The sequence below is a fragment of the Narcine bancroftii genome, chromosome 3 (assembly GCF_036971445.1).
Source record: "Narcine bancroftii isolate sNarBan1 chromosome 3, sNarBan1.hap1, whole genome shotgun sequence".
Lineage (NCBI taxonomy): Eukaryota > Metazoa > Chordata > Chondrichthyes > Torpediniformes > Narcinidae > Narcine > Narcine bancroftii.
This window is the reverse complement of record NC_091471.1, coordinates 230,452,765-230,476,924: the sequence shown is the minus strand read 5'-3', so window position 1 is coordinate 230,476,924 and position 24,160 is coordinate 230,452,765. Positions and strand designations below refer to the sequence as shown.

The 24,160-nt window shown below is 57.5% G+C and overlaps 1 protein-coding gene across 1 annotated transcript in view; it reads left to right on the top strand.

Moving 5' to 3' along the window:
• LOC138756404 (voltage-dependent calcium channel gamma-8 subunit-like) overlaps window positions 1–24,160 on the top strand; it is a 73,482-nt gene that overhangs the window by 38,838 nt on the left and 10,484 nt on the right. The window lies entirely within an intron of this gene.

The window sequence follows — 24,160 nt, the reverse complement described above, 5'->3', positions numbered from 1 at the left end:
CTCTCCCTCGCTCTCACACACACTCTCCCTGTCTCTCACGCGCACTCTCCCTCTCTCTCACGCGCACTCTCGCTCTCACTGTCACGCACACACTCCCTCTCTCTCTCACACACTCCCTCTCTCTCTCACACACTCCCTCTATCTCACACACACTCTCCATCTATCACACACGCTCTCCACCACCTTCTCTCTCAAACAAACTCTTCCTCTCTATCACGCAGACTCTCCCTGTCTCACACAGACTCTCCCTGTCTCTCAAGCACACTCTCCCTCTGTCTCACGCACACACTCCCTCGCTCTCACGCACACTCTCCCTGTCTCTCACGCACACTCTCCCTGTCTCTCACGCACACTCTCCCTCGCTCTCACGCACACTCTCCCTCGCTCTCATGCACACTCTCCCTCGCTCTCACGCTCTCTCTCCCCCGCTCTCACGCGCAAACTCCCCTGCTCTCACACACACTCTCCCTCTCTCTCTCTCTCTCACACACTCAACCTCTCTCTCTAAAGCACACTATCCCTCTATCTCACGCACAATCTCCCTCTCTCACTCGCACAATCTCCCTCTCTCTTATGCACACTCTCCCTGTCCGTCACGCGCACTCACCCTGTCTCTCTCGCGCGCTCTCCCTCCCTCTCACGCGCGCTCTGCCTGTCTCTCACGCACACTCTCCCTCTCTCTCTCACTCACCCTCTCTCTCTCAAGCACACTCTCCCTCTCTAACGCACACTCCCCCAATCTCTCACGCACACTCTCCCTCGCTCTCACGCACACTATCCCGCGCTCTCACGCCCACTCTCACCCGCTCTCATGCACACTCTCCCCCGCTCTCACGCACTCTCTCCACCGCTCTCACGCGCAATCTCCCCGCTCTCTCACACACTCTCCCTCTCTCTCACACTCTCCCTCTCTCTCACACTCTCCTTCTCTCTCACACACACACTCTCCTGCTCTCTCACGCACACTCTCTCGCTCTCTCACGCACACTCTCCCTCTCTCTCACGCACACTCTCCCTGTCTCTCACGCACACTCTCCCTCTCTCTCACGCACCATCCCCCTCTCTCTCACGCACACTATCATTCTCTCTCACGCACACTCTCCCCGTCTCTCACGCACACTCTCCCCGTCTCTCACGCACACTCTCCCCGTCTCTCACGCACACTCTCCCCGTCTCTCACGCGCACTCTCCCACTCTCTCACGCGCACTCTCCCTCTCTCTCACACGCACTCTCCCTCTCTCTCACGCGCACTCTCCCTCTCTCTCACGCGCACTCTCCCTCTCTCTCACGCGCACTCTCCCACTCTCTCACCCGCACTCTCCCTCTCTCTCACCCGCACTCTCCCTCTCTCTCACGCGCACTCTCCATCTCTCTCACGCGCACTCTCCCTCTCTCTCACGCGCACTCTCCTTCTCTCTCACGCGCACTCTCCCACTCTCTCACGCGCACTCTCCCTCTCTCTCACGCGCACTCTCCCTCTCTCTCACGCGCACTCTCCCTCTCTCTCACGCGCACTCTCCCACTCTCTCACCCGCACTCTCCCTCTCTCTCACGCGCACTCTCCCTCTCTCTCACGCACACTCTCCCTCTCTCTCACGCACACTCTCCCACTCCCTCACGCATACACTCCCTCTCTCTCTCACACACTCCCTCTTTCACCAAAACTCTCCCTCTCTCTCACACACTCTCACCATCTCTCACGCACACTCTCCCTCTAACTCACGCACACTCTCCCTCGCTCTCACGTACACTCTCCCTGTCTCTCACGCACACTCTCCCTCGCTTTCACGCACACTCTCCCTCGCTCTCACGCACTCAATCCCCCGCTCTCACGCGCACTCTCCCTCTCTCTCATGCACAATCTCCCTCTCTCTCATGCGCACTCTCGCTCCCGCTCTCTCACACACTCTCCCTCTCTCTCTCACACACACCCTCTCTCTCTCAAGCACACTCTCCCTCTCTCTTACATAGACTCTCCCTCTCTTAACACTCTCACTCTCCCAATCTCTCACGCGCACTCACCATCTCTCTTACGCGCATTCTCCCTCTCTCTCACGCACACTCTCTCGCTCTCTCAAGCACGCGCACAATCTCCCTCTTTCTAACGCACACTCTCCCTTTTTCTCACGCACACACTCCCTCTCTCTCACACACTCCCTCTCTCTCACACACTCCCTCTCTCTCTCACACACTCCCTCTCTCTCTCACAAACTCCCTCTTTCACCAATACACTCCCTCTCTCTCACACACTCTCCCTCTCTCTCACACACACATACACACACACACACACACTCGCTCCCTCTCTCTCTAACACACTCACCCTCTCTCTCTCAAGCGCACTCTCCCTGTCTCTCACGCACAATCTCCCTCTCTCTCACACACACACTCCCTCTCTCTTACACAGACTCTCCCTCTCTCTCACACTTTCACTCTCCCATTCTCTCACGCACACTCTCCATCTCTCTCAAGCGCACACTTCCTCTCTCTCACGCACAATCTCCCTCTCTCTCACACACACTCTCCCTCTCTCTAACGCACTCTCTCCCTGTCTCTCACGCGCACTCTACCTGTCTCTCACGCACACTCCCCCTGTCTCTCACGCACACACTCCCTGTCTCGCACACACGCTCTCCCTCTCTCTCACGCGCGCTCTCCCTCTCTCTCACGCGCGCTCTCCCTCTCTCTCACGCGCATTCTCCCCGTCTCTCACGCACACTCTCCACGTCTCTCACGCACACTCTCCCCGTCTCTCACGCACACTCTCCCCGTCTCTCACGCACACTCTCCCCGTCTCTCACGCACACTCTCCCCCTCACTCAGGCACACTCTCGTTCGCTCTCACGCCCACTTTCCCCCGCTTTCACGCCCACTCTCCCCCGCTCTCATGCACTCTCTTTCCCGCTCTCACGCGCCCTCTGCCCCGCTCTCACGCGCACTCTCGCCCGCTCTCTCACACACTCTCCCTCTCTCTCTAACACACTCACCCTCTCTTTCTCAAGCGCACTCTCCATCTCTCTCATGCACAATCTCCCTCTCTCTCATGCGCACTCTCGCTTCCGCTCTCTCACACACTCTCCCTCTCTCTCTCACACACTCACCCTCTCTCTCTCAAGCACACTCTCCCTCTCTCTTACACAGACTCTCCCTCTCTTAACACTCTCACTCTCTCAATCTCTCACGCGCACACTCCATCTCTCTCACGCGCACTCTCCCTCTCTCTCACGCACACTCTCCCTCTCTCTCACGCACACTCTCCCTCTCTCTCACGCGCACTCTACCTGTCTCTCACGCACACTCCCCCTGTCTCTCACGCACACACTCCCTGTCTCGCACGCACGCTCTCCCTCTCTCTCACGCGCGCTCTCCCTCTCTCTCACGCGCGCTCTCCCTCTCTCTCACGCGCATTCTCCCCGTCTCTCACGCACACTCTCCCCGTCTCTCACGCACTCTCTCCCTCGCTCTCACGCACACTCTCCCTCGCTCTTACACATACTCCCTCTCTCTCTCTCACACACCCTCTTTCACCAAAACTCACCATCTCTCTCACACTCTCCTCTCTCTCACACTCTCCCTCTCTGACACACACACACACTCTCCCTCTCTCTAACGCGCACTCTCCCTTTTTCTCATGCGCTCTCTCCCTCTCTCTCACGTGCACTCTCGCTCTCTCTCTCACGCGTACTCTCCCTCTCTCTCTCTCACGCACTCTTTCCTGCTCTCACGTACACTCTCCCCCGCTCTCACGCATACTCTCCTCTCTCACGCACATTCTCCCTCTCTCACGCACACGATCCCTCTCTCTCAAACAAACTATCCCTCTCACACACACACTCTCCCTCTGACTCACACACACACTCTCCCTCTCTCTAACGCACACTCTCCCTGTCTCTCACGCACACTCTCCCTGTCTCTCACGCACACTCTCCCTGTCTCTCACGCACACTCTACCTCTCTCTCAAGCACACTCTCCCTGTCTCTCATGCACACTCTCCCGCGCTCTCACGCACACTCTCCCGCGCTCTCACGCCCACTCTCACCCGCTCTCACGCACACTCACCCCCGCTCTCTTGCACACTCTTCCTCTCTTTCTCTCACACACTCAACCTCTCTCTGTAAAGCACGCTATCCCTCTCTCACTCGCACAATCTCCCTCTCTCTTATGCGCACTCTCCCTGTCCGTCACGCGCACTCACCCTGTCTCTCTCACGCGCTCTCCATCCCTCTCACGCGCACTGTCCCTGTCTCTCACGCTCACTCTCCCTCTCTCTCTCACACTCACCCTCTCTCTCTCAAGCACACTCTCCTTCTCCAACGCACACTCCCCCACTCTCTCTCGCACACTCTCCCTCGCTCTCACGCACACTCTCACGCGCTCTCAGGCCCACTCTCACCCGCTCTCACGCACACTCTCCCCCGCTCTCACGTTCTCTCTCCCCCCGCTCTCACGCGCACTCTCCCCTGATCTCTCACACACTCTCCCTCTCTCTCTCTCTCTCACACACTCAACTTCTCTCTCTAAAGCACAGTATCCCTCTTTCTCACGCACAATCTCCCTCTCTCTCATGCGCACTCTCCCTGTCTGTATCGCGCACTCACCCTGTCTCTCACGCGCGCTCTCCCTCCCTCTCACGCGCCCTCTCCCCCGCTTTCACGCGCACTCTCCCATGCTATCACGTGCACTCTCCACCGCTTTCACGTACCCTCTCCCTCTCTCTCACGCACATGGTCCCTCTCTGTCATGCACACGCTCCCTCCCTCGCTCTCACACACTCACTCCCTCCCTCTCTCTCACACAAACTCTCCCTCTCACACACTCACAGACACTCTCCCTTTCTCTCACACACACACAACCTCCCTCTCTCTCATGCACACTCTCCCTCTCTCTCACGCACACTCACCCTCTCTCTCACGCACACTCTCCCTGTCTCTCACGCACTCTCTCCCTCGCTCTCACGCACTCTCTCCCTCGCTCTCACGCACACTCTCCCTCGCTCTCAAGCACACTCTCCCTCGCTCTCACGCACACTCTCCCTCGCTCTTACACATACTCCCTCTCTCTCTCTCACACCATCTTTCACCAAAACTCACCATCTCTCTCACACTCTCCTCTCTCTCACACTCTCCCTCTCTGACACACACACACACTCTCCCTCTCTCTAACGCGCACTCTCCCTTTTTCTCATGCGCTCTCTCCCTCTCTCTCACGTGCACTCTCGCTCTCTCTCTCACGCGTACTCTCCCTCTCTCTCTCTCACGCACTCTTTCCTGCTCTCACGTACACTCTCCCCCTCTCTCACGCACACTCTCCTTCTCTCTCACGCACACTCTCCCGCGCTCTCACGCCCACTCTCCCCCGCTCTCACGCCCACTCACACTACTTTCTCGCACACTCTTCCTCTCTTTTTCTCACACACTCAACCTCTCTCTGTAAAGCATGCTATCCCTCTCTCACTCGCACAATCTCCCTCTCTCTTACGCGCACTCTCCCTGTCCGTCACGCGCACTCACCCTGTCTCTCTCGCGCGCTCTCCCTCCCTCTCACGCGCGCTCTCCCTGTCTCTCATGCACACTCTCCCTCTCTCTCTCACACTCACCCTCTCTCTCTCAAGCACACTCTCCCTCTCTAACGCACACTCCCCCACTCTCTCACGCACACTCTCGCTCGGTCTCACGCACACTATCCCGCGCGCTCACGCCCACTCTCACCCGCTCTCATGCACGCTCTCCCCCGCTCTCACGCACTCTCTCCACCGCTCTCACGCGCACTCTCCCCGCTCTCTCACACAATCTCCCTCTCTCTCTCACACACTCAACCTCTCTCTCTAAAGCACACTATCCCTCTCTCTCACGCACAATCTCCCTCTCTCTCATGCGAACTCTCCCAGTCTGTCACTTACACTCACCCTGTCTCTCAAGCGCGCTCTCCCTCCCTCTCAATCGCGCTCCCCCGCTCTCACGCGCACTCTCCCATGCTGTCACGTGCGCTCTCCACTGCTTTCACGTGCCCTCTCCCTCTCTCTCACGCACACGGTCCCTCTCTGTCATGCACACGCGCCCTCTCTCTCTCACACACATTCTCCCTCTGTCAAACACACACTCTTGACCAAGTTTTGTCTCAAACAAGCTCTCCCTGTCTCTCACGCACACTCTCCGTGTCTCTCACGCACACTCTCCCGCGCTCTCACGCACACTCTCCCGCGCTCTCACGCCCACTCTCCCCCGCTCTCACGCACACTCACCCCCGCTCTCTCGCACACTCTTCCTCTCACACACTCAACCTCTCTCTGTAAAGCACGCTATCCCTCTCTCACTCGCACAATCTCCCTCTCTCTTATGCGCACTCTCCCTGTCCGTCACGCGCACTCACCCTGTCTCTCTCGCGCTCTCTCCCTCCCTCTCACGCATGCTCTCCCTGTCGCTCACGCACACTCTCCCTCGCTCTAACGCACACTCTCCTTGTCTCTCACGCCCACTCTCCCCCGCTCTCACGCCCACTCACACTACTTTCTCGCACACTCTTCCTCTCTTTTTCTCACACACTCAACCTCTCTCTGTAAAGCACGCTATCCCTCTCTCACTCGCACAATCTCCCTCTCTCTTACGCGCACTCTTCCTGTCCGTCACGCGCACTCACCCTGTCTCTCTCGCGCGCTCTCCCTCCCTCTCACGCGCGCTCTCCCTGTCTCTCACGCACACTCTCCCTCTCTCTCTCACACTCACCCTCTCTCTCTCAAGCACACTCTCTCTCTCTAACGCACACTCCCCCACTCTCTCACGCACACTCTCCCTCGGTCTCACGCACACTATCCCGCGCGCTCACGCACTCTCTCCACCGCTCTCACGCGCACTCTCCCCGCTCTCTCACACAATCTCCCTCTCTCTCTCACACACTCAACCTCTCTCTCTAAAGCACACTATCCCTCTCTCTCACGCACAATCTCCCTCTCTCTGATGCGAACTCTCCCAGTCTGTCACTTACACTCACCCTGTCTCTCAAGCGCGCTCTCCCTCCCTCTCAATCGCGCTCCCCGGATCTCACGCGCACTCTCCCATGCTGTCACGTGCGCTCTCCACTGCTTTCACGTGCCCTCTCCCTCTCTCTCACGCACACGGTCCCTCTCTGTCATGCACACGCGCCCTCTCTCTCTCACACACATTCTCCCTCTGTCAAACACACACTCTTGACCAAGTTTTGTCTCAAACAAGCTCTCCCTGTCTCAAACAAGCTCTCCCTGTCTCTCACGCACACTCTCCCTGTCTCTCACGCACACTCTCCCGCGCTCTCACGCACACTCTCCCGCGCTCTCATGCCCACTCTCCCCCGCTCTCACGCACACTCACCCCCGCTCTCTCGCACACTCTTCCTCTCACACACTCAACCTCTCTCTGTAAAGCACGCTATCTCTCTCTCACTCGCACAATCTCCCTCTCTCTTATGCGCACTCTCCCTGTCCGTCACGCGCACTCTCCCTCGCTCTAACGCACACTCTCCTTGTCTCTCACGCACACTCTCCCAGTCTCTCACGCACACTCTCCCTGTCTCTCACGCACACTCTCCCTGTCTCTCACGCACACTCTCCCCGTCTCTCACGCACACTCTCCCCGTCTCTCACGCACATTCTCCCCGTCTCTCACGCACACTCTCCCCGTCTCTCATGCACACTCTCCCCATCTCTCACGCACACTCTCCCACGCTGTCACGCCCACTCTCCCCCGCTCTCACGCCCACTCAACCCCGCTCTCTCGCACACGCTTCCTCTCTTTCTCTCACACACTCAACCTCTCTCTGTAAAGCACGCTATCCCTCTCTCACTCGCACAATCTCCCTCTCTCTTATGCGCACTCTCCCTGTCCATCACACGCACTCACCCTGTCTCTCTCGCACGCTCTCCCTCCCTCTCACGCGCGCTCTCCCTATCTCTCACGCACACTCTCCCTCTCTCTCTCACACTCCCCCACTCTCTCACGCACACTCTCCCTCGCTCTCACGCACACTATCCCGCGCTCTCACGCCCACTCTCACCCGCTCTCATTCACACTCTCCCCCGCTCTCAAGCACTCTCTCCACCGCTCTCACGCGCACTCTCCCCGCTCTCATGCACAATCTCCCTCTCTCTGACGCACACTCTCCCTCTCTCTCACGCACTCTCTTCCTATCCCTCACGCACACTCTCCATCTCTCTCACGCGCACTCTCCCTCTCTCTCACGCGCACTCTCGCGCTATCTCTCACGCACCATCTCCCTCACTCTAACGCACACTATCATTCTCTCTCACGCACACTCTCCCCGTCTCTCACGCACACTCTCCCCGTCTCTCACGCACACTCTCCCCGTCTCTCATGCACATTCTCCCCGTCTCTCACGCACACTCTCCCCGTCTCTCACGCATACTCTCCCCATCTCTCACGCACACTCTCCCCCTCTCTCAGGCACACTCTCCCTCTCTCTCACGCGCTCTCTCGCTCTCTCTCATGCGTACTCTCGCTCTCTCTCTCACGCACACTCTCTCGCTCTGTCAAGCACGCGCACAATCTCCCTCTTTCTAACGCACACTCTCCCTCTCTCACGCACACTCTCACTCTCTCTCACGCACACTCTCCCTCTCTCACACGCACACTCTCCCTGTCTCTCACGCACACTCTCCCTGTCTCTCACGCAATCTCTCCCTCGCTCTCACGCACACTCTCCCTCGCTCTCACGCACACTCTCCCTCGATCACACGCACACTCTCCCTCGCTCTTACACATACTCCCTCTCTCTCTCTCACACACCCTCTTTCACCAAAACTCACCATCTCTCTCACACTCTCCCTCTCTTTCACACTCTCCCTCTCTGACACACACACACTCTCCCTCTCTCTCACGCACACTCTCTCTCTCTCTCAAGCACACTCTCCCTCTCTATCACGCACACTCTCCCTCTTTCTCATGCGCACTCTCCCTCTCTCTCACGCGCACTCTCGTTCTCTCTTCACGCGTGCTCTCCCTCTCTCTCTCTCTCGCACACTCTCCCTCTCTCTCACGCACACTCTCCCTGTCTCTCACGCACACTCTCCCTCTCTCTCACGCACACTCTCCCTGTCTCTCACGCACACTCTCCCTGTCTCTCACGCACACTCTCCCTCTCTCTCACGCACACTCTCCCTCTCTCTCACGCACACGATCCCTATCTCTCAAACAAACTCTTCCACTCTCTCACACACTCCCTCTTTCACCAAAACTCTCCCTCTCTCTCACGCAAACTCTCCCTGTCTCTCACGCACACTATCCCTAGCTCTCACGCACACTCTCCCTCTCCCTCACGCACACTTTCCGTCTATCTCTCACGCACCATCTCCCTCTCTCTAACACACACTATCATTCTCTCTCACGCAACTACCCCTCTCTCTCACGCACACTCTCCCCGTCTCTCACGCACACTCTCCCCGTCTCTCACGCACACTCTCCCCGTCTCTCACGCACACTCTCCCCGTCTCTCACGCACACTCTCCCCGTCTCTCACGCACACTCTCCCCCTCTCTCAGGCACACTCTCGTTCGCTCTCACGCCCACTGACCCCCGCTTTCACGCCCACTCTCCTCCGCTCTCATGCACTCTCTTCCCCGCTCTCACGCGCCCTCTGCCCCGCTCTCACGCGCACTCTCGCCCGCTCTCTCACACACTCTCCCTCTCTCTCTAACACACTCACCCTCTCTTTCTCAAGCACACTCTCCCTCTCTCTCATGCGCACTCTCGCTCCCGCTCTATCACACACTCTCCCTCTCTCTCTCACACACTCACCCTCTCTCTCTCAAGCACACTCTCCCTCTCTCTTACACAGACTCTCCCAATCTTAACACTCTCACTCTCTCAATCTCTCACGCGCACACTCCATCTCTCTCACGCGCACTCTCCCTCTCTCTCACGCACACTCTCCCTCTCTCTCACGCTCCCACTCCCTCTCTCTCACGCACACTCTCCCACTCTCTCACGTATACACTCCCTCTCTCTCTCACACACTCCCTCTTTCACCAAAACTCTCCCTCTCTCTCACACACTCTCACCATCTCTCACGCACACTCTCCCTCTAACTCACGCACACTCTCCCTCGCTCTCACGCACACTCTCCCTCACTTTCACGCACACTCTCCCCCGCTCTCACGCACTCTCTCCCCCGCTCTCACGCACTCTCTCCCCCGCTCTCACGCGCACTCTCCCTCTCTCTCACGCACACTATCCTTCTCTCTCACGCACACTCTCCCTCTCTCTAACGCACACTCTCCCTGTCTCTCACGCACACTCTCCCTGTCTCTCACGCACACTCTCCCTGTCTCTCACGCACACTCTCCCTGTCCCTCACGCACACTCTCCCGTGCTCTCACGCACACTCTCCCGCGCTCTCACGCCCACTCTCCCCCGCTCTCACGCCCACTCACCCCCGCTCTCTCGTACACTCTTCCTCTCTTTCTCTCACACACTCAACCTCTCTCTGTAAAGCACGCTATCCCTCTCTCACTCGCACAATCTCCCTCTCTCTTATGCGCACTCTCCCTGTCCGTCACGCGCACTCACCCTGTCTCTCTCGCGCGCTCTCCCTCCCTCTCACGCGCGCTCTCCCTGTCTCTCACGCACACTCTCCCTCTCTCTCTCACACTCACCCTCTCTCTCTCAAGCACACTTTCCCTCTCTAACGCACACTCCCCCACTGTCTCACGCGCCCTCTCCCTCTCTCTCACGCACACGGTCCCTCTCTGTCATGCACACACGCCCTCTCTCTCTCACACACACTCTCCCTCTGTCAAACACACACTCTTGACCAAGTTTTGTCTCAAACAAACTCTCCGTCTCTCACGCACACTCTCCCACACTCTCACGCACACTCTCCCGCGCTCTCACGCCCACTCTCCCCCGCTCTCACGCACATTCACCCCCGCTCTATCGCACACTCTTCCTCTCTTTCTCTCACACACTCAACCTCTCTCTGTAAAGCACGCTATCCCTCTCTCACTCGCACAATCTCTCTCTCTCTTATGCGCACTCTCCCTGTCCGTCACGCGCACTCACCCTGTCTCTCTCGCGCTCTCTCCCTCCCTCTCACGCGCGCTCTACCTGTCTCTCACGCACACTCTCCCTGTCTCTCACGCACACTCTCCCTGTCTCTCACGCACACTGTCCCTGTCTCTCACGCACACTCTCCCTCTCTCTCTCACACTCACCCTCTCTCTCTCAAGCACACTCTCCCTCTCTAACGCACACTCACCCACTCTCTCACGCACACTCTCCCTCGCTCTCACGCACACTATCCCGCGCTATCACGCCCACTCTCATCCGCTCTCATCCACACTCTCCCCCGCTCTCACGCACTCTCTCCACCGCTCTCACGCACTCTCTCCACCGCTCTCACACGCACTCTCCCCGCTCTCTCACACTCTCTCCCTCTCTCTCTCACACACTCAACCTCTCTCTCTAAAGCACACTATCCCTCTCTCTCACGCAAAATCTCCCCCTCTCTCATGCGAACTCTCCCAGTCTGTCACGTGCACTCACCCTGTCTTTCACGCGCGCTCTCCCTCTCTCTCAATCGCGCTCCCCTGCACTCACGCGCACTCTCCCATGCTGTCACGTGCACTCTCCACTGCTTTCACGCGCCCTCTCCCTCTCTCTCACGCACACGGTCCCTCTCTGTCATGCACACGCGCCCTCTCTCTCTCACACACACTCTCCCTCTGTCAAACACACACTCTTGACGAAGTTTTGTCTCAAACAAACTCTCCCTGTCTCTCACGCACACTCTCCCCCGCTCTATCGCACACTATCATTCTCTCTAACGCACACTCTCCCCGTCTCTCACGCACACTCTCCCCGTCTCTCACACTCTCCTTCTCTCTCACACTCTCCTTCTCTCTCACACACACACTCTCCTGCTCTCTCACGCACACTCTCTCGCTCTCTCACGCACACTCTCCCTCTCTTTCACGCACACTCTCCCTGTCTCTCACGCACACTCTCCCTCTCTCTCACACTCTCCTTCTCTCTCACACACACACTCTCCTGCTCTCTCACGCACACTCTCTCGCTCTCTCACGCACACTCTCCCTCTCTTTCACGCACACTCTCCCTGTCTCTCACGCACACTCTCCCTCTCTCTCACGCACCATCCCCCTCTCTCTAACGCACACTATCATTCTCTCTAACGCACACTCTCCCCGTCTCTCACGCACACTCTCCCCGTCTCTCACGCACACTCTCCCCGTCTCGCACGCACACTCTCCCCATCTCTCACGCACACTCTCCCCCTCTCTCAGGCACACGCTCCCTCTCTCTCACACGCTCTCTCGCTCTCTCTCATGCGTACTCTCCCTCTCTCTCTCACGCACACTCTCTCGCTCTCTCAAGCACGCGCACTATCTCCCTCTTTATAACGCACACTCTCCCTCTCTCTCACGCACACTCTCACACTCTCTCACGCACACTCTTCCTCTCTCACACGCACACTCTCCCCGTCTCTCACGCAAATTCTCCCCGTCTCTCACGCACACTCTCCCCCTCTCTCAGGCACACTCTCACCATCTCTCACGCACACTCTCCCCCTCTCTCAGGCACACTCTCCCTCTCTCTCACGCACACTCTCCCTCTCTCTCACGCACACTCTCCCTCTCTCTCTCGCACACTCTCCCTGTCTCTCACGCACACTCTCACTGTCTATCACGCACAATCTCCCTCTTTCTAACGCACACTCTCCCTCTCTCTCACGCACACTCTCCCTGTCTCTCACGCACTCTCTCCCTCCCTCTCAAGCACACTCTCCCTCTCTCTCACGCACACTCTCCCTCGCTCTTACACATACTCCCTCTCTCTCTCTCACACACCCTCTTTCACCAAAACTCACCATCTCTCTCACACTCTTCCTCTCTTTCACACTCTCCCTCTCTGACACACACACACTCTCCCTCTCTCTCACGCGCACTCTCCCTATTTCTCATGCGCACTCTCCCTCTCTCTCATGTGCACTCTCGCTCTCTCTCTCACGCGTGCTCTCCCTCTCTCTCTCACACACTCCCTCTCTCTCTCACACACTCCCTCTCTCTCTCACACACTCCCTCTCTCTCTCACACACTCCCTCTCTCTCTCACACACTCCCTCTCTCTCTCACAAACTCCCTCTTTCACCAATACTCTCCCTTTCTCTCACACACTCTCCCTCTCTCACACACACACATACACACTCGCTCCTTCTCTCTCTAACACAATCTCCCTCTCTCTCACACACACACTCCCTCACTCTTACACAGACTCTCCCTCTCTCTCACACTTTCACTCACCCATTCTCTCACGCGCACTCTCCATCTCTCTCAAGCACACTCTCCCTCTCTCTCACGCACAATCTCCCTCCCTCTCACACACACTCTCCCTCTCTCTAACGCACTCTCTCCCTGTCTCTCACGCGCACTCTACCTGTCTCTCACGCACATTCTCCCTGTCTCTCACGCACACACTCCCTGTCTCGCACGCACTCTCCCCCGCTCTCTCACACACTCTCCCTCTCTCTCTCACACACTCTCTCCCTCTCTCTCTCACAAACTCCCTCTTTCACCAAAACTCCCTCTCTCTTACACATTCTCCCTTTTTCACACACACACACTCTCCCTCTCTTTCACGCACACTCTCCCTCTCTCTCACGCGCACTCTCGCTCTCTCACTCACGCGTACTCTCCCACTCTCTCTCACGCACACTCTCTCGCTCTCTGAAGCACACTCTCCCTCTCTCTCACCCACAGTCACCCTCTCTCTAACGCACACTATCCTTTTCTCTCATGCACACTCTCCCTCTCTATAACACACCCTCTCCCTGTCTCTCCCGCACACTCTCCCTGTCTCTCACGCGCACTCTCCCTGTCTCTCACGCGCACTCTCCCTGTCTCTCACACACACTCTCCCTCTGTCAAACACACACTCTTGACCAAGTTTTGTCTCAAACAAGCTCTCCCTGTCTCAAACAAGCTCTCCCTGTCTCTCACGCACACTCTCCCTGTCTCTCATGCACAATCTCCCGCGCTCTCACGCACACTCTCCCGCGCTCTCATGCCCACTCTCCCCCGCTCTCACGCACACTCACCCCCGCTCTCTCACACACTCTCCCTCTCTCTCTCTCACACACTCAACCTCTCTCTAAAGCACAGTATCCCTCTCTCACACGCACACTCTCTGTCTCTCACGCACACTCTCCCTGTCTCTCACGCACTCTCTCCCTCGCTCTCACGCACACTCTCCCTCGCTCTCAAGCACACTCTCCCTCGCTCTCACGCACACTCTCCCTCGCTCTTACACATACTCCCTCTCTCTCTCTCACACACCCTCTTTCACCAAAACTCACCATCTCTCTCACACTCTCCCTCTCTCTCACACTCTCCCTCTCTGACACACACACACTCTCCCTCTCTCTCACGCACACTCTCCCTCTATCTAACGCACTCTCTCCCTGTCTCGCACGCATACTCTCCCTCTCTCTAACACACACTCTCCCTCCCTCTCACGCACTCTCTCCCTGTCTCTCATGCACACTCTCCATCTCTCTCGCGCACTCTCCCTCTTTCTCATGCACACTCTCCCTCTCTCTCGCGCGCACTCTCCCTCTCTCTCACGCGTACTCTCCCTCTCTCTCTCACGCACACTCACTCGCTCTCTGAAGCACACTCTCCCTCTCTCTCACACACACTCTCCCTCTATCTAACGCACTCTCTCCCTGTCTCTCACGCACACTCTCCCTCTCTCTAACACACACTCTCCCTCCCTCTCACGCACTCTCTCCCTGTCTCTCATGCACACTCTCCATCTCTCTCGCGCACTCTCCCTCTTTCTCATGCACACTCTCCCTCTCTCTCGCGCGCACTCTCCCTCTCTCACGCGCACTCTCGCTCTCTCTCTCACGCGTACTCTCCCTCTCTCTCTCACGCACACTCTCTTCCTGTCTCCCACTCACTCTCTCCCCCGCTCTCACGCATTCTCTCACCCGCTCTCACGCGCACTCTCCCCCGCTCTCTCACACACTCTCCCTCTCTCTCTCACACACTCACCCTCTCTCTCACGCGCACTCTCCCTCTCTCTCACGCGCACTCTCGCTATCTCACGCACGCGCACTCTCCCTCTCTCTCTCACACACTCACCCTCTCTCTCACACGTACGCTCGCTCTCTCTCTCTCACGCACACTCTCTCGCTCTCTCACGCACACTCTCCCTCTCTCTAACGCACTCTCTCCCTGTCTCTCACGCGCACTCTACCTGTCTCTCACGCACACTCTCCCTGTCTCTCACGCACACACTCCCTCTCTCTCACGCGCGCTCTCCCTCTCTCTCACACGCACTCTCCCTCTCTCTCACGCGCGCTCTCCCTCTCTCTCACGCACACTCTCCCTGTCTCTCACGCACACACTCCCTGTCTCTCACGCACGCTCTCCCTCTCTCTCACGCGCACTCTCCCTCTCTCTCACGCGCACTCTCCCTCTTTCTCACGCGCACTCTCCCTCTCTCTAACACTCTCACTCTCCCAATCTCACACGCGCACGCTTCATCTCTCCCACGCGCACTCTCGCTCTCTTTCTCAGGCGTACTCTCCCTCTCTCTAACGCACTCTCTCCCTGTCTCTCACGCGCACTCTACCTGTCTCTCACGCACATTCTCCCTGTCTCTCACGCACACACTCCCTGTCTCGCACGCACTCTCCCCCGCTCTCTCACACACTCTCCCTCTCTCTCTCACACACTCTCTCCCTCTCTCTCTCACAAACTCCCTCTTTCACCAAAACTCCCTCTCTCTTACACATTCTCCCTTTTTCACACACACACACTCTCCCTCTCTTTCACGCACACTCTCTCGCTCTCTGAAGCACACTCTCCCTCTCTCTCACCCACAGTCACCCTCTCTCTAACGCACACTATCCTTTTCTCTCATGCACACTCTCCCTCTCTATAACACACCCTCTCCCTGTCTCTCCCGCACACTCTCCCTGTCTCTCACGCGCACTCTCCCTGTCTCTCACGCGCACTCTCCCTGTCTCTCACACACACTCTCCCTCTGTCAAACACACACTCTTGACCAAGTTTTGTCTCAAACAAGCTCTCCCTGTCTCAAACAAGCTCTCCCTGTCTCTCACGCACACTCTCCCTGTCTCTCACGCACACTCTCCCGCGCTCTCACGCACACTCTCCCGCGCTCTCATGCCCACTCTCCCCCGCTCTCACGCACACTCACCCCCGCTCTCTCACACACTCTCCCTCTCTCTCTCTCACACACTCAACCTCTCTCTAAAGCACAGTATCCCTCTCTCACACGCACACTCTCTGTCTCTCACGCACACTCTCCCTGTCTCTCACGCACTCTCTCCCTCGCTCTCACGCACACTCTCCCTCGCTCTCAAGCACACTCTCCCTCGCTCTCACGCACACTCTCCCTCGCTCTTACACATACTCCCTCTCTCTCTCTCACACACCCTCTTTCACCAAAACTCACCATCTCTCTCACACTCTCCCTCTCTCTCACACTCTCCCTCTCTGACACACACACACTCTCCCTCTCTCTCACGCACACTCTCCCTCTATCTAACGCACTCTCTCCCTGTCTCGCACGCATACTCTCCCTCTCTCTAACACACACTCTCCCTCCCTCTCACGCACTCTCTCCCTGTCTCTCATGCACACTCTCCATCTCTCTCGCGCACTCTCCCTCTTTCTCATGCACACTCTCCCTCTCTCTCGCGCGCACTCTCCCTCTCTCTCACGCGTACTCTCCCTCTCTCTCTCACGCACACTCACTCGCTCTCTGAAGCACACTCTCCCTCTCTCTCACGCACACTCTCCCTCTATCTAACGCACTCTCTCCCTGTCTCTCACGCACACTCTCCCTCTCTCTAACACACACTCTCCCTCCCTCTCACGCACTCTCTCCCTGTCTCTCATGCACACTCTCCATCTCTCTCGCGCACTCTCCCTCTTTCTCATGCACACTCTCCCTCTCTCTCGCGCGCACTCTCCCTCTCTCACGCGCACTCTCGCTCTCTCTCTCACGCGTACTCTCCCTCTCTCTCTCACGCACACTCTCTTCCTGTCTCTCACTCACTCTCTCCCCCGCTCTCACGCATTCTCTCACCCGCTCTCACGCGCACTCTCCCCCGCTCTCTCACACACTCTCCCTCTCTCTCTCACACACTCACCCTCTCTCTCACGCGCACTCTCCCTCTCTCTCACGCGCACTCTCGCTATCTCACGCACGCGCACTCTCCCTCTCTCTCTCACACACTCACCCTCTCTCTCACACGTACGCTCGCTCTCTCTCTCTCACGCACACTCTCTCGCTCTCTCACGCACACTCTCCCTCTCTCTAACGCACTCTCTCCCTGTCTCTCACGCGCACTCTACCTGTCTCTCACGCACACTCTCCCTGTCTCTCACGCAAATTCTCCCCGTCTCTCACGCACACTCTCCCCGTCTCGCACGCACACTCTCCCCATCTCTCACGCACACTCTCCCCCTCTCTCAGGCACACGCTCCCTCTCTCTCACACGCTCTCTCGCTCTCTCTCATGCGTACTCTCCCTCTCTCTCTCACGCACACTCTCTCGCTCTCTCAAGCACGCGCACTATCTCCCTCTTTATAACGCACACTCTCCCTCTCTCTCACGCACACTCTCACACTCTCTCACGCACACTCTTCCTCTCTCACACGCACACTCTCCCCGTCTCTCACGCAAATTCTCCCCGTCTCTCACGCACACTCTCCCCCTCTCTCAGGCACACTCTCACCATCTCTCACGCACACTCTCCCCCTCTCTCAGGCACACTCTCCCTCTCTCTCACGCACACTCTCCCTCTCTCTCACGCACACTCTCCCTCTCTCTCTCGCACACTCTCCCTGTCTCTCACGCACACTCTCACTGTCTATCACGCACAATCTCCCTCTTTCTAACGCACACTCTCCCTCTCTCTCACGCACACTCTCCCTGTCTCTCACGCACTCTCTCCCTCCCTCTCAAGCACACTCTCCCTCTCTCTCACGCACACTCTCCCTCGCTCTTACACATACTCCCTCTCTCTCTCTCACACACCCTCTTTCACCAAAACTCACCATCTCTCTCACACTCTTCCTCTCTTTCACACTCTCCCTCTCTGACACACACACACTCTCCCTCTCTCTCACGCGCACTCTCCCTATTTCTCATGCGCACTCTCCCTCTCTCTCATGTGCACTCTCGCTCTCTCTCTCACGCGTGCTCTCCCTCTCTCTCTCACACACTCCCTCTCTCTCTCACACACTCCCTCTCTCTCTCACACACTCCCTCTCTCTCTCACACACTCCCTCTCTCTCTCACACACTCCCTCTCTCTCTCACAAACTCCCTCTTTCACCAATACTCTCCCTTTCTCTCACACACTCTCCCTCTCTCACACACACACATACACACTCGCTCCTTCTCTCTCTAACACAATCTCCCTCTCTCTCACACACACACTCCCTCACTCTTACACAGACTCTCCCTCTCTCTCACACTTTCACTCACCCATTCTCTCACGCGCACTCTCCATCTCTCTCAAGCACACTCTCCCTCTCTCTCACGCACAATCTCCCTCCCTCTCACACACACTCTCCCTCTCTCTAACGCACTCTCTCCCTGTCTCTCACGCGCACTCTACCTGTCTCTCACGCACATTCTCCCTGTCTCTCACGCACACACTCCCTGTCTCGCACGCACTCTCCCCCGCTCTCTCACACACTCTCCCTCTCTCTCTCACACACTCTCTCCCTCTCTCTCTCACAAACTCCCTCTTTCACCAAAACTCCCTCTCTCTTACACATTCTCCCTTTTTCACACACACACACTCTCCCTCTCTTTCACGCACACTCTCCCTCTCTCTCACGCGCACTCTCGCTCTCTCACTCACGCGTACTCTCCCACTCTCTCTCACGCACACTCTCTCGCTCTCTGAAGCACACTCTCCCTCTCTCTCACCCACAGTCACCCTCTCTCTAACGCACACTATCCTTTTCTCTCATGCACACTCTCCCTCTCTATAACACACCCTCTCCCTGTCTCTCCCGCACACTCTCCCTGTCTCTCACGCGCACTCTCCCTGTCTCTCACGCGCACTCTCCCTGTCTCTCACACACACTCTCCCTCTGTCAAACACACACTCTTGACCAAGTTTTGTCTCAAACAAGCTCTCCCTGTCTCAAACAAGCTCTCCCTGTCTCTCACGCACACTCTCCCTGTCTCTCATGCACACTCTCCCGCGCTCTCACGCACACTCTCCCGCGCTCTCATGCCCACTCTCCCCCGCTCTCACGCACACTCACCCCCGCTCTCTCACACACTCTCCCTCTCTCTCTCTCACACACTCAACCTCTCTCTAAAGCACAGTATCCCTCTCTCACACGCACACTCTCTGTCTCTCACGCACACTCTCCCTGTCTCTCACGCACTCTCTCCCTCGCTCTCACGCACACTCTCCCTCGCTCTCAAGCACACTCTCCCTCGCTCTCACGCACACTCTCCCTCGCTCTTACACATACTCCCTCTCTCTCTCTCACACACCCTCTTTCACCAAAACTCACCATCTCTCTCACACTCTCCCTCTCTCTCACACTCTCCCTCTCTGACACACACACACTCTCCCTCTCTCTCACGCACACTCTCCCTCTATCTAACGCACTCTCTCCCTGTCTCGCACGCATACTCTCCCTCTCTCTAACACACACTCTCCCTCCCTCTCACGCACTCTCTCCCTGTCTCTCATGCACACTCTCCATCTCTCTCGCGCACTCTCCCTCTTTCTCATGCACACTCTCCCTCTCTCTCGCGCGCACTCTCCCTCTCTCTCACGCGTACTCTCCCTCTCTCTCTCACGCACACTCACTCGCTCTCTGAAGCACACTCTCCCTCTCTCTCACACACACTCTCCCTCTATCTAACGCACTCTCTCCCTGTCTCTCACGCACACTCTCCCTCTCTCTAACACACACTCTCCCTCCCTCTCACGCACTCTCTCCCTGTCTCTCATGCACACTCTCCATCTCTCTCGCGCACTCTCCCTCTTTCTCATGCACACTCTCCCTCTCTCTCGCGCGCACTCTCCCTCTCTCACGCGCACTCTCGCTCTCTCTCTCACGCGTACTCTCCCTCTCTCTCTCACGCACACTCTCTTCCTGTCTCCCACTCACTCTCTCCCCCGCTCTCACGCATTCTCTCACCCGCTCTCACGCGCACTCTCCCCCGCTCTCTCACACACTCTCCCTCTCTCTCTCACACACTCACCCTCTCTCTCACGCGCACTCTCCCTCTCTCTCACGCGCACTCTCGCTATCTCACGCACGCGCACTCTCCCTCTCTCTCTCACACACTCACCCTCTCTCTCACACGTACGCTCGCTCTCTCTCTCTCACGCACACTCTCTCGCTCTCTCACGCACACTCTCCCTCTCTCTAACGCACTCTCTCCCTGTCTCTCACGCGCACTCTACCTGTCTCTCACGCACACTCTCCCTGTCTCTCACGCACACACTCCCTCTCTCTCACGCGCGCTCTCCCTCTCTCTCACACGCACTCTCCCTCTCTCTCACGCGCGCTCTCCCTCTCTCTCACGCACACTCTCCCTGTCTCTCACGCACACACTCCCTGTCTCTCACGCACGCTCTCCCTCTCTCTCACGCGCACTCTCCCTCTCTCTCACGCGCACTCTCCCTCTTTCTCACGCGCACTCTCCCTCTCTCTAACACTCTCACTCTCCCAATCTCACACGCGCACGCTTCATCTCTCCCACGCGCACTCTCGCTCTCTTTCTCAGGCGTACTCTCCCTCTCTCTAACGCACTCTCTCCCTGTCTCTCACGCGCACTCTACCTGTCTCTCACGCACATTCTCCCTGTCTCTCACGCACACACTCCCTGTCTCGCACGCACTCTCCCCCGCTCTCTCACACACTCTCCCTCTCTCTCTCACACACTCTCTCCCTCTCTCTCTCACAAACTCCCTCTTTCACCAAAACTCCCTCTCTCTTACACATTCTCCCTTTTTCACACACACACACTCTCCCTCTCTTTCACGCACACTCTCTCGCTCTCTGAAGCACACTCTCCCTCTCTCTCACCCACAGTCACCCTCTCTCTAACGCACACTATCCTTTTCTCTCATGCACACTCTCCCTCTCTATAACACACCCTCTCCCTGTCTCTCCCGCACACTCTCCCTGTCTCTCACGCGCACTCTCCCTGTCTCTCACGCGCACTCTCCCTGTCTCTCACACACACTCTCCCTCTGTCAAACACACACTCTTGACCAAGTTTTGTCTCAAACAAGCTCTCCCTGTCTCAAACAAGCTCTCCCTGTCTCTCACGCACACTCTCCCTGTCTCTCACGCACACTCTCCCGCGCTCTCACGCACACTCTCCCGCGCTCTCATGCCCACTCTCCCCCGCTCTCACGCACACTCACCCCCGCTCTCTCACACACTCTCCCTCTCTCTCTCTCACACACTCAACCTCTCTCTAAAGCACAGTATCCCTCTCTCACACGCACACTCTCTGTCTCTCACGCACACTCTCCCTGTCTCTCACGCACTCTCTCCCTCGCTCTCACGCACACTCTCCCTCGCTCTCAAGCACACTCTCCCTCGCTCTCACGCACACTCTCCCTCGCTCTTACACATACTCCCTCTCTCTCTCTCACACACCCTCTTTCACCAAAACTCACCATCTCTCTCACACTCTCCCTCTCTCTCACACTCTCCCTCTCTGACACACACACACTCTCCCTCTCTCTCACGCACACTCTCCCTCTATCTAACGCACTCTCTCCCTGTCTCGCACGCATACTCTCCCTCTCTCTAACACACACTCTCCCTCCCTCTCACGCACTCTCTCCCTGTCTCTCATGCACACTCTCCATCTCTCTCGCGCACTCTCCCTCTTTCTCATGCACACTCTCCCTCTCTCTCGCGCGCACTCTCCCTCTCTCTCACGCGTACTCTCCCTCTCTCTCTCACGCACACTCACTCGCTCTCTGAAGCACACTCTCCCTCTCTCTCACGCACACTCTCCCTCTATCTAACGCACTCTCTCCCTGTCTCTCACGCACACTCTCCCTCTCTCTAACACACACTCTCCCTCCCTCTCACGCACTCTCTCCCTGTCTCTCATGCACACTCTCCATCTCTCTCGCGCACTCTCCCTCTTTCTCATGCACACTCTCCCTCTCTCTCGCGCGCACTCTCCCTCTCTCACGCGCACTCTCGCTCTCTCTCTCACGCGTACTCTCCCTCTCTCTCTCACGCACACTCTCTTCCTGTCTCTCACTCACTCTCTCCCCCGCTCTCACGCATTCTCTCACCCGCTCTCACGCGCACTCTCCCCCGCTCTCTCACACACTCTCCCTCTCTCTCTCACACACTCACCCTCTCTCTCACGCGCACTCTCCCTCTCTCTCACGCGCACTCTCGCTATCTCACGCACGCGCACTCTCCCTCTCTCTCTCACACACTCACCCTCTCTCTCACACGTACGCTCGCTCTCTCTCTCTCACGCACACTCTCTCGCTCTCTCACGCACACTCTCCCTCTCTCTAACGCACTCTCTCCCTGTCTCTCACGCGCACTCTACCTGTCTCTCACGCACACTCTCCCTGTCTCTCACGCACACACTCCCTCTCTCTCACGCGCGCTCTCCCTCTCTCTCACGCGCACTCTCCCTCTCTCTCACGCGCGCTCTCCCTCTCTCTCACGCACACTCTCCCTGTCTCTCACGCACACACTCCCTGTCTCTCACGCACGCTCTCCCTCTCTCTCACGCGCACTCTCCCTCTCTCTCACGCGCACTCTCCCTCTTTCTCACGCGCACTCTCCCTCTCTCTAACACTCTCACTCTCCCAATCTCACACGCGCACGCTTCATCTCTCCCACGCGCACTCTCGCTCTCTTTCTCAGGCGTACTCTCCCTCTCTCTAACGCACTCTCTCCCTGTCTCTCACGCGCACTCTACCTGTCTCTCACGCACACTCTCCCTGTCTCTCACGCACACACTCCCTCTCTCTCACGCGCGCTCTCCCTCTCTCTCATACGCACTCTCCCTCTCTCTCACGCGCGCTCTCCCTCTCTCTCACGCACACTCTCCCTGTCTCTCACGCACACACTCCCTGTCTCTCACGCACGCTCTCCCTCTCTCTCACGCGCACTCTCCCTCTCTCTCACGCGCACTCTCCCTCTTTCTCACGCGCACTCTCCCTCTCTCTAACACTCTCACTCTCCCAATCTCACACGCGCACGCTTCATCTCTCCCACGCGCACTCTCGCTCTCTTTCTCAGGCGTACTCTCCCTCTCTCTAACGCACTCTCTCCCTGTCTCTCACGCGCACTCTCCCTGTCTCTCACGCGCACTCTCCCTTTCTCTCACGCACATTCTCCCTCTCTCTCACGCACACACTCGTTCTCTCTCACGCACACACTCGTTCTCTCTCATGCAAACTCTTCCTCTCTCTCACGCACGCTCTCCCTCTCTCTCACGCGCGCTCTCCCTCTCTCTCACGCACACTGTCCCTCTCTCCTACGCACATGCTCCCTCTTTCTCACACGCACTCTCCCTCTCTCTCACGCACTCTCTCCCTTTCTCTCACGCACACTCTCCCCCGCTCTCACGCATTCTCTCCCCCGCTCTCACGCGCACTCTCCCCAGCTCTCTCACACATTCTCCCTCTCTCTCTCACACATTCACCCTCTCTCTCTCAAGCACACTCTCCCTCTCTCACGCACAATCTCCCTCTCTCTCACACACACACTCCCTCTCTCTTACATAGTCTATCCCTCTTTCTAACACTCTCACTCTCTCTCACGCACACTCTCCCTCTCTCTCAGGCACACTCCCCCTTTCACCAAAACTCTCTCTCTCTCACACACTCTCCCTCTCTCACACATAGACACACACACACACACACACACACACACACACACACACACACACACACACACACACACACACACACACACACACACACACACGCTCCCTCTCTCTCACACACATACTCCCTTTCTCTCACGCACAGGGCCCCTCTCTGTCACGCACACGCTCCCGCTTTCTCTCACACACACTCTCCCTCTGTCAAACACACACTCTTGACCACGTTTTGTCTCAAACAAACTCTCCCTCTCTCT